The sequence below is a fragment of the Triticum dicoccoides genome, chromosome 7B (assembly GCF_002162155.2).
Source record: "Triticum dicoccoides isolate Atlit2015 ecotype Zavitan chromosome 7B, WEW_v2.0, whole genome shotgun sequence".
In the NCBI taxonomy this organism is placed as follows: Eukaryota; Viridiplantae; Streptophyta; class Magnoliopsida; order Poales; family Poaceae; genus Triticum; species Triticum dicoccoides.
The window spans coordinates 135,659,241-135,671,065 of NC_041393.1; positions in this window are offsets into that span (position 1 = coordinate 135,659,241).

Below are 11,825 nucleotides of genomic sequence, written 5' to 3' on the forward strand. Positions count from 1 at the left end.
AACTTTTCCCAAGTCCTACCCGCTGGCAAAGAAAATGAATAAAGGAGTTATCAATTAGTTGATATCAGGAAATAACAAACTTAAAGAGGCTGACATATAGTTCGATAATGATCGAAATTACCTGTTGACCATCCCCTTCATGATTGCATAATCAATAACTTATTTCAGTAGTGAGTTGAGTACTTCAACTGTTCCCTCGTCAAATTTAATGATTAACAAGATCGAGTGAAAACTGCATGCGCACATGTTTGCATGTATAATTAAGCGGGCATGTGCATACATAACTCATCAACTCCCGTAAACCCCCTATACATTTATTAACATCTACCTAGTAAGCAAAAACAGAATTTGTAGTACAAGACAGTGTGACCTGCTCCTCTGCCTGTAGGTGCTCCTGGAGAAGGTTGTGGTTGTAGTTGGCGTCGGCCTGCGCTTCCCGGAACTGCTCCTCCCGTACCATGTCCATATAAAGGGCACGGGGCTCGCCGATGTTAGGTTTCAATGCACTGGCGAGGATGGAGTGGAGGAGGAGGGCATTGCAAAGGAAGAGGAGGTTGACGCTGGCTTATCATCAAAGGCGTCCTCCATTTGCACGTCTTGCGGTTGCCTGCCGACCTGCCAGTCGGTAGCAATGGCGGCCATGGCCTTCTTCTGCTCTGACGTAAGACTGTCCTAGAGAGCTTTGGTAGCAGAGGGATTGATACGTCTCCAACGTATCTACTTTTCCAAACACTTTTGCCCTTGATTTGGACTCTAACTTGCATGATTTGAATGAAACTAACCCGGACTGACGCTGTTTTCAGCAGAACTGCCATGATGTTGTTTTATGTGTAGAAAAGAAAAGTTCTCGGAATGTCTTGGGAATACACGAAGGCACTTTTCAGAATTAATAAGAATTTTTGGCGAAAGAATCAAGGCCAGGGGGCCCACGGGTTGTCCACAAGACTGGGGGGTGCCCCCCTAGGGCGCGCCCTCCTATCTCATGGGCCCCCTGGAGCTCCTCCGACCTCAACTCCAACTCCATATATACCCTCTCGGGGAGAAAAAAATCAGAGAGAGTTTCATCGCGTTTTACGACACGGAGCCGCCGCCAAGCCCTAATCTCTCTCGGGAGGGCTGATCTGGAGTCCGTTCAGCGCTCCGGAGAGGGGGATTCGTCGCCATCGTCATCATCAACCATACTCCATCACCAATTTCATGATGCTCACCGCCGTGCGTGAGTAATTCCATCGTAGGCTTGCTGGACAGTGATGGGTTGGATGAGATTTACCATGTAATCAAGTTAGTTTTGTTAGGGTTTGATCCCTAGTATCCACTATGTTCTGAGATTGATGTTGCTATGACTTTGCTATGCTTAATGCTTGTCACTAGGGACCGAGTGCCATGATTTCAGATCTGAACCTATTATGTTTTCATGAATATATGTGTGTTCTTGATCCTATCTTGCAAGTCTATAGTCACCTATTATGTGTTATGATCCGACAACCCCGAAGTGACAATAATCGGGACACTTCTCGGTTATGACCGTAGTTTGAGGAGTTCATGTATTCACTATGTGTTAATGCTTTGTTTCGGTTCTCTATTAAAAGGAGGCCTTAATATCCCTTAGTTTCCGTAAGGACCCCGCTGCAACGGGAGGGTAGGACAAAAGATGTCATGCAAGTTCTTTTCCATAATCACGTATGACTATTTATGGAATACATGCCTACATTACATTGATGAATTGGAGCTAGTTCTATATCATCCTTTGTTATAACTATTGCATGAGGAATCGCATCCGACATAATTATCCATCACTGATCCATTGCCTCCGAGATTTTCACATATTGTTCTTTGCTTATTTACTTTTCCGTTGCTACTATTACAACTACTACAAAACCCCAAAAACATTTATCTTTACTTTTGCTACCGTGTCCATTACTATCATACCACTTTTGCTACTAAACATTTTGCTGCAGATACTAAGTTATCCAGGTGTGGTTGAATTGACAACTCAACTGCTAATACTCAAGAATATTCTTTGGCTCCCTTTGTGTCGAATCAATAAATTTGGGTTGAATACTCTACCCTCGAAAGCTGTTGCGATCCCCTATACTTGTGGGTTATCAAGACTAATTTTTGGCGCCGTTGTCGGGGAGCATAGCTCTATTCTCTGAGTCACTTGGGATTTATATCTGTTGATCACTATGAAGAACTTGAAAGACGATCGAACTACTATTTTGCCCTCAACTTCGAGGGGAGGTAAGGAACTGCCATCTAGCTCTGCACTAGATTCTCCTTCCGTTATTAGTAGGCTTGCGACACCTAAACCTGCTACTGCTATGAATTCTGATATGTCGCTTGTTATTGATGATGCCACTTCTGCTATGAATGATGAAACTACTTCTGTGTGTGATACTACTTTACCATTAGGTGAATTTCTAGATGAACAACTTGCTAGATTTAGGGGGAATGAAATTACTGAAGATCCTATTACTGATGATAGTGATGATGAAGGTCCCCCCAATGATTATGTATTACCTGTTGTTCCTAAGGGTTATGTTATGCATGAAACAGCTGCTATGGAAATTCTTGCTTGCAATGATAGAAATGATCTTAAGAAATTATTAGCTAAATGGAAGCAGCAGTTTCTTAATGCTAGAATGAAACCCGATCCTGCTTTTGCTATTTCACCTATCTGTGTTACTGATAAGGATTATGAATTCTCCGCCGATACTGATATTATTACTTTAGTTGAATCTGATCCTTTTTATGGCCTTGAATCTGAAACTGTTGTGGCACATCTTACCAAGTTGAATGATATAGCCGCCCTATTTACTCATGATGAGAAGTCTCGCTATTTATATATCCTTAAGATATTTCCGTTCTCATTAAAACAGCAAGGTAACTAATGATAAAAGTAAGCGTAAACAGTATTGCAATGATAGGAAACAAGGCCTAGGGTTCATACTTTCACTAGTGCAAGTTCTCTCAACAATAATAACATAGATAGATAATATAACAAGCCCTCAACATGCAACATAGAGTCACTCCAAAGCCACTAATAGCGGAGAACAAACGTAGAGATTATGGTAGGGTACGGAACCACCTCAAAGTTATTCTTTCGGATCAATCTATAAAAGAGTTTGTACTAGAATAACACCTTAAGATACAAATCAACCAAAACCATAATGTCACCTAGATACTCCATTGTCACCTCAAGTATCCGTAGGCATGATTATACGATATTCATCACACAATCTCAGATTCATCCAGCCAACACAAAGTACTTCAAAGAGTGCCCCAAAGTTTCTATCGGAGAGTCAAGAACATGTGCCAACCCCTATGCATAGGTTCCCAATGTCACGAAACCCGCAAGTTTATCACCAAACATACATCAAGTGGCACATGATATCCCATTGTCACCACAAATAATCAAGGCAAGACATACATCAAGTGTTCTCATAAAAGACTCAATCCGATAAGATAACTTCGATGGGGAAACTCAATTCATCACGAGAGAGTAGAGGGGGAGAAACATCATCAGATCCAACTACAATAGCAAAGCTCGGGATACATCAAGATCGTACCATAGATGGAACACGAGAGAGAACACGAGAGAGAGAGAGAGAGAGAGAGAGAGAGAGAGAGAGAGAGAGAGAGAGAGATCAAACACATAGCTACTGGTACATACCCTCAGCCCCGAGGGTGAACTACTCCCTCCTTGTCATGGATAGCACCGGGATGATGAAGATGGCCAGCGGTGATGGGATCCCCCTCCGACAGGGTGCCGGAACAGGGTCCCGATTGGTTTTTGGTGGCTACAGAGGCTTGCGGCGGCGGAACTCCCGATCTATCTTTTGTTCTGGAAGTTTTAGGGTACGTAGGTATATATGGGTGAAAGGAGTACGTCGGTGGAGCTACGGGGGCCCCATGAGAGAGGGGGGCACGCCCTAGGGGGGTGGGCGTGCCCCCCACCCTCGTGAGCACCTCCCATATCTTCTGACGTGGGGTCCAAGTCCATCCGGTGGGTTTCCTTCCAAAAATAATTTCTCTAGTTGATTTCGTTCTGTTTTGACTCTGTCTGATATTCCTTTTCCTTGAAACACTGAAATAGGCATAAAACAGCAAATCTGGGCTGGGCCTCCGGTTAATAGGTTAGTCCCAAAAATAATATAAAAGTGGATAATAAAGCCCAATATTGCCTAAAATAGTAGATAATATAGCATGGAGCAATCAAAAATTATAGATACGTTGGAGACGTATCAAGCATCCCCAAGCTTAATTCCTGCTCGTCCTCGAGTAAGTAAATGATAAAAAAGATAATTTTTGATGTGGAATGCTAGTTGGCATAATTTCAATGTAATTCTTCTTACTTGTGATATGAATATTCAGATCCGAAAGATTCAAGAAAAAAGTTCGTATTGACATAAAAATAATAATACTTCAAGCATACTAATCAAAGTAATAATGTCTTCTCAAAATAGCATGGCAAAAGAAAGTTCATCCCTACAAAATCATATAGTTAGGCTATGCTTCATTTTCGTCACACAAAGATGTTCCCAACTTCTATACCCCCGATGACAATCCAAGCAATTGTTTCATACTTAAATAATCTCAAACTTTTTCAACCTTCACGCAATACATGAGCGTGAGCCATGGATATAGCACTATGGGTGGAGTAGAATATGATGATGGGGATTGTGTGGAGAAGACAAAAAAGGAGAAAGTCTCACAATGACGAGGATAATCAACGGGCTATGGAGATGCCCATCAATTGATGTCAACATGAGGAGTAGGGATTGCCATGCAACGGATGCACTAGAGCTATGAATGCTCAACAAAAGAAAACTAGTGGGTGTGCATCCAACTCGCTTGCTCATGAAGACCTAGGGCATTTGAGGAAGCCCATCGTAGGAATATACAAGCCAAGTTCTATAATGAAAAATTCCCACTAGTATGAAAGGACAACTTATGAGACTCACTACATGAAGAACAAGGTGCTACTTTGTAGCACAATATATGAGACTCACTATATGAAGAACAAGATGCTACTTTGAAGCACAAGTGTGGAAAAAGAGATAGTAGCATTGCCCTTTTTATTTATTTTCTTTTCTTTTCTTTTTTTTTTCTTTTTTGGGCCTTTCTTTTTTTTGGCCTTTTTTTCTTTTCGCCTTTCTTTCTTTTTCTTTTTTTCTTTTTGGGCAATGCTCTAATAATGATGATCATCACACTTCATTGATTACATCATATGAATTACAACTCGAAACTAGAACAAGATATGACTCTATATGAATGCCTCCGGCGGTGTACCGGGATGGTGCAATGAATCAAGAGTGGCATGCATGAAAAATAATGCATGGTGGCTTTGCCACAAATACGATGTCAACTACATGATCATGCAATTGCAATATAACAAAAGTAATGTATGTCATGAATATGATGATGGAAGTTGCATGGCAATATATCTAGGAATGGCTATGGAAATGCCATGATAAGTAGGTATGGTGGCTTTTTTGAGGAAGATATAAGGAGGTTTATGTGTGATAGAGCGTATCATATCACGGGGTTTGGATGCACTAGCGAAGTTTGCACCAACTCTCAAGGTGAGAAAGGGCAATGCACGGAACCGAAGAGGCTAGCAAAGGCGGAAAGGTAAAAGTGCGTATAATCCATGGACTCAACATTAGTCAAAAGAACTCATATACTTATTGCAAAAATTTAGAAGTCATCAAAAATCAAGTACTACGCGCATGCTCCTAGGGGGATAGATTGGTAGGAAAAGACCATCGCTCGTCCCCGACCGCCACTCATAAGGATGCACAAGCCAGGTACACTTCATGTTTCAAATTTGTTACACAACTTTAACCATACGTGCATGCTACAGGACTTGCTAACTTCAACACAAGCATTCTTTGAATTCATAATCACCCAACTATCATGAATTTAATATCACTACCTCCATATCTCAAAACAATTATCAAGTATCAAACTTTTCTTAGTATTCAACACACTCATAAGAAAGTTTCACATATCTTGAATACCAAGTATATTAATATTAAGCAAATTACCATGTTATTAACGACTCTCAAAATAATCTAAGTTAAGTATGAGAGTTCATCTATTTCTTCAAAATAAAACTACCACCATGCTCTAAAAGGTATAAGTGATGCACTAGAGCAAATGACAAACTACTCTGAAAGATATAAGGGAAGGTCAATGAGTAGCTAAATAATTATGCAATTATGCGAAGACTCTCTCTCATTTAATAATTTCAGATCTTTAGACTTTATTCAAATAGCAAGCAAAGCTAAAGAAAACTATATTGCAAGGATAGCACAACTCATGTGAAGAAGCAAAAACTTAGGCTCAACCGATACTAACCGATAGTTGTTGAAGAAGAAAGGTCAGATGCCTACCGGGGCATCCCCAAGCTTAGATGCTTGAGACTTCTTGAAATATTATCTTGGGGTGCCTTGGTCATCCCCAAGCTTGAGCTTTTTTGTCTCCTTAATTCCTCTCATATCATGGTTTCTCTTTTTATCAAAAGCTTCATTCACAACAAACTCAACAAGAACTCGTGAGATAGGTTAGTATAAACCAATGCAACACCTTATCATTTTCTACTGTAACAAATCACTTAAATAATTATTCAACACTGCATACTAAATGCCTCTGCATATTTAATACTCCTATCCTAAAATAGAATCATTAATCAAGCAATCATATGCAAACAATGCAACCATAACAGCAATCTGCCAAAACAGTACAGTCTGTAAAGAATGCAAGTGTATCGATAATTCCCTGACTCCAAAAATTATGAACTAAAATTCCCAGTGTAATAAATTTATCATATCTCAATATGCAAAAAGATTGAACATTATACCGCTCTCTGACTTTTCTATGGAATTTTTGCAACAGCGGTAAACTTTCTGTTTTTCAAACAGCAACATGTATACTAGCAAAATAAGCATGGCAAAGGCTATCCTTGACTTCTTTATTGAAACTAAAGATGCAAAATATTATTCTAAATAACAAAAATCTAAAACTAACAAAAGGAAATGACGCTCCAAGCAAAACACATATCATGTGGTGAATAAAAATATAGCTCCAAGTAAAGTTACCAATGAACGAAGACGAAAGAGGGGATGCCTTCCGGGGCATCCCCAAGCTTAGGCTCTTGGTTATCCTTGAATATGACCTTGGGGTGCCTTGGGAATCCCCAAGCTTAGGCTCTTGCCACTCCTTATTCCATAGTCCATCGAATCTTTACCCAAAACTTGAAAACTTCACAACACAAAACTCAACAGGAAATCTTATAAGCTCCGTTAGTGAAAGAAAACAAAACCACCACATTGGTACTGTAATTAAATCATTCTAAATTCATATTGGTGTAATATCTACTGTACTCCAACTTATCTAGGGTTCATACCCTCCGATACTACTCATAGATTCATCAAAATAAGCAAACAACACATAGAAAACAGAACCTGTCAAAAACAGAACAGTCTGTAGTAATCTGTATCAAATGTATATTTCTGGAACTCCAAAAATCCTACCAAATTAGGAAGTCCTAAGCAATTCGTGTACCAAACCGTAGCAAAAAGAATCAGATCAGAAGAACGTTTCTGTGAATTAACCAAACTAATTTACTGGGTGCAAAAGTTTCTGATTTTCAGCAGGATCAACATACCTCTGTAAGCCATCCTAAAGGGACTTGTCCCAATGTTTCATAACTATCACCGTAAGCCATCCTAAAGGAATTTTCAGTGCCAAGTAATCTGGAAACTTTCCATACCTCTGTAACTCCAAAAATTATGAAACATTGGGACAACCTGGGAAATCTGTATATCAATCATGTTTAAAAAATTCAGATCAAAATCATGTTCCATTGAATTTTCAAAATTCCTGGACTGGGAGCAAAAGTTTCTGTTTTGCACAGAATCAAGTAAAGTATCATCCACACTAACCCAAAGGCTTTACTTGGCACTTTATTAAACAAAAGCTATAAAACATGATTACTACAGTAGCTTAATCATGTGAACACACAAAAACAGTAGGGGTAAATATTGGGTTGTCTCCCAACAAGCGCTTTTATTTAATGCCTTTTTAGCTAGGCAAGATGATGTCAAAGATGCTCACATAAAAGATAAGAATTGAAACATAACGGGAGCATCATGAATCATATGACTAGCACTTTTAAGTCTAACCCACTTCCTATGCATAGGGATTTTGTGAGCAAACAACTTATGGGAACGATAATCAACTAGCATAGGAAGGTAAAACAAGCATAGCTTCAAAACTTGAAGCACATAGAGAGGAAACTTGATATTATTGCAATTCCTACAAGCATATGTTCCTCCCTCATAATAATTTTCAGTAGCATCATGAATGAATTCAACAATGTAACCAGCACCTAAAGCATTCTTTTCATGATCTACTAGCATAGAAAATTTACTACTCTCCTCATAAGCAAAATTCTTCTCATGAATAGTAGTGGGAGCAAACTCAACAAAATAACTATCATATGATTTAAAATTAGGATCAAGATGACAAGTTTCATGGTTATCCTTATTCTTTAAAGCATACGCGTCATCACAATAATCATCATAGATAGGAGGCATGCTTTCATCATAGTAAATTTGCTCATCAAAGCTTGGGGGACAAAAAATATCATCTTCATCAAACATAGCTTCCCCAAGCTTGTGGCTTTGCATATCATTAGCATCATGGATATTCAAGGAATTCATACTAACAACATTGCAATCATGCTCATCATTCACATATTTTATGCCAAGCATTCTATGTAATTCTTCTTATAGTACTTGAGCACAATTTTCCTTCCCATCATTTTCACGAAAGACATTAAAAAGATGAAGCATATGAGGCATCCTTAATTCAATTTTTTTCTGTAGTTTTCTTTTATAAACTAGACTAGTGCTAAAACAAGAAACAAAAAGATTCGATTGCAAGATCTAAAGATATACCTTCAAGCGCTAACCTCCCCGGCAACGGCGCCAGAAAAGAGCTTGATGTCTACTACACAACCTTCTTCTTGTAGACGTTGTTGGGCCTGCAAGTGCACAGGTTTGTAGGACAGTAGCAAATTTCCCTCAAGTGGATGACCTAAGGTTTATCAATCCATAGGAGGCGTAGGATGAAGATGGTCTCTCTCAAGCAACCCTGCAACCAAATAACAGAGAGTCTCTTGTGTCCCCAAAACACCCAATACAATGGCAAATTGTATAGGTGCACTAGTTCGGCGAAGAGATGGTGATACAAGTGCAATATGGATGGTAGATAAAGGTATTTGTAATCTGAAATAATAAAAGCAGCAAGGTAACTAATGATAAAAGTGAGCGTAAACGGTATTGCAATGATAGGAAACAAGGCCTAGGGTGCATACTTTCACTAGTGCAAGTTCTCTCAACAATAATAACATAGATAGATAATATAACAAGCCTTCAACATGCAACAAAGAGTCACTCCAAAGCCACTAATAGCGGAGAACAAACGCAGAGATTATGGTAGGGTACGAAACCACCTCAAAGTTAACCTTTCGGATCAATCTATTAAATAGTTCGTACTAGAATAACACCTTAAGATACAAATCAACCAAAACCCTAATGTCATCTAGATACTCCATTGTCACCTCAAGTATCCGTGGGCATGATTATATGATATGCATCACACAATCTCAGATTCATCCAACCAACACAAAGTACGTCAAAGAGTGTCCCAAAGTTTCTATCGGAGAGTCAAGAACGTGTGCCAACCCCTATGCATAGGTTACCAATGTCATGAAACCCGCAAGTTGATCACCAAAACATACATCAAGTGGCACATGATATCCCATTGTCACCACAGATAATCACGGCAAGACATACATCAAGTGTTCTCATAAAAGACTCAATCCGATAAGGTAACTTCGAAGGGGAAACTCAATTCATCACGAGAGAGTAGAGGGAGAGAAACATCATAAGATCCAACTACAATAGCAAAGCTCGGGATACATCAAGATCATGCCATAGATGGAACATGAGAGAGAGAGAGAGAGATCAAACACATAGCTACTGGTACATACCCTCAGCCCCGAGGGTGAACTACTCCCTCCTCATCATGGATAGCACCGGGATGATGAAGATGGCCACCGGTAATGGGATCCCCCTCCGGCAGGGTGCCGGAACAGGGTCCCGATTGGTTTTTGGTGGCTACAGAGGCTTGCGGCGGTGGAACTCCCGATCTATCTTCTGTTCTGGAAGTTTTAGGGTACGTAGGTATATATGGGTGAAAGGAGTACATCGGTGGAGCTACGGGGGCCCCACGAGGCAGGGGGCGCGCCCTAGGGGGGTGGGCGCGCCCCCCACCCTCGTGAGCACCTCCCATATCTTGTGACGTGGGGTCCAAGTCCATCAGGTGGGTTTCCTTCCAAAAATAACTTCTCCAGTTGATTTCGTTCCGTTTTGACTCTGTCTGATATTCGTTTTCCTCGAAACACTGAAATAGGCATAAAACAGCAAATCTGGGCTGGGCCTCCGGTTAATAGGTTAGTCCCAAAAATAATATAAAAGTGGATAATAAAGCCCAATATTGCCTAAAACAGTAGATAATATAGCATGGAGCAATCAAAAATTATAGATACATTGGAGACGTATCAGAGGCTTCTCCGGTTACTTAATGCTTTGCCTGATCATCCTCTTAAGAAAAATGAAATACTTGATATGTTTTATAATGGACTAACCGATGCTTCCAAGGACTTCTTGGATAGTTGTGCTGGTTGTGTTTTCAGGGAAAGAACAGTCGATGAAGCTGAAATACTATTGAATAATATGTTGACTATTGAAAATAATTGGACTCTTCCTGAGCCAGTTCCTGATGTAATCCATGAACCAATTGAGCCAACTCCTGAGCCTATTCCTAAACCCACTCCGAAGAAGAGAAGTGTTTTATTTCTCAGTCCTAAAGATATGCAAGAGGCAAAGAAATAAATGAAAGAAAAAGGTATTAAAGCTGCAGATGTTAAGAATTTACCACCTATTGAAGAAATACATGGTCTTAATATACCGCCTGAAGAACTACATTGTCTTGATAATCCGACACAGGTAGTAAAGGTAAATTCTCTCTACAGATATGATAAAGTTGAAATACCCTCTACTAAATTTCATAGCCCATGCTTAGATGAATTTGATGACTTTATGGCTAGACAAGAAAGTTTTAATGCTTATGTTGGTAGAGAGTTAAAGAATAATGCTTTCGAGATAGGACGCGTAGGTGATAATCTTGCTAGAGTTAAAGATGAACTTCACCGCGTTAGCAAATATGCTTATATGGTTGCTACTCAAGCTGAGCAAGTACTTAAAGCTCAAAATGATTTGCTTGATGAGTTAAATAATAAAAATGACTTTGTTGTTAGAGTGGCTACTAGAACAGGTAGAATGACTCAGGAACCTTTGTATCCTGAAGGCCACCCTAAGAGAATCGAGCAAGATTCTCAGAGAAACAATTTAGAGGCACCTAGTTCTTGTAAAAAGAAGAAGAAGAAAAACGATAGAACTTTGCATGCTTCTAGTGAACCTACTGTAGACACACCTGAGAATCCCAATGATATTTTTATTTCTGATGTTGAAACACAATCAGGTGATGAACATGAACCTAGTGATAATGTTAATGATAATGTTCATGTTGATGATCAACCTAGCAAAGACAATGATATAGAAATTGAACCTGCTGTTGATCTTGATAACCCACAATCAAAGAATCAACGTTATGATAAGAGAGATTTTTTTGCTAGGAAGCACGATAAAGAAAGAGAACCATGGGTTCAGAAACCCATGCCCTTTCCTCCT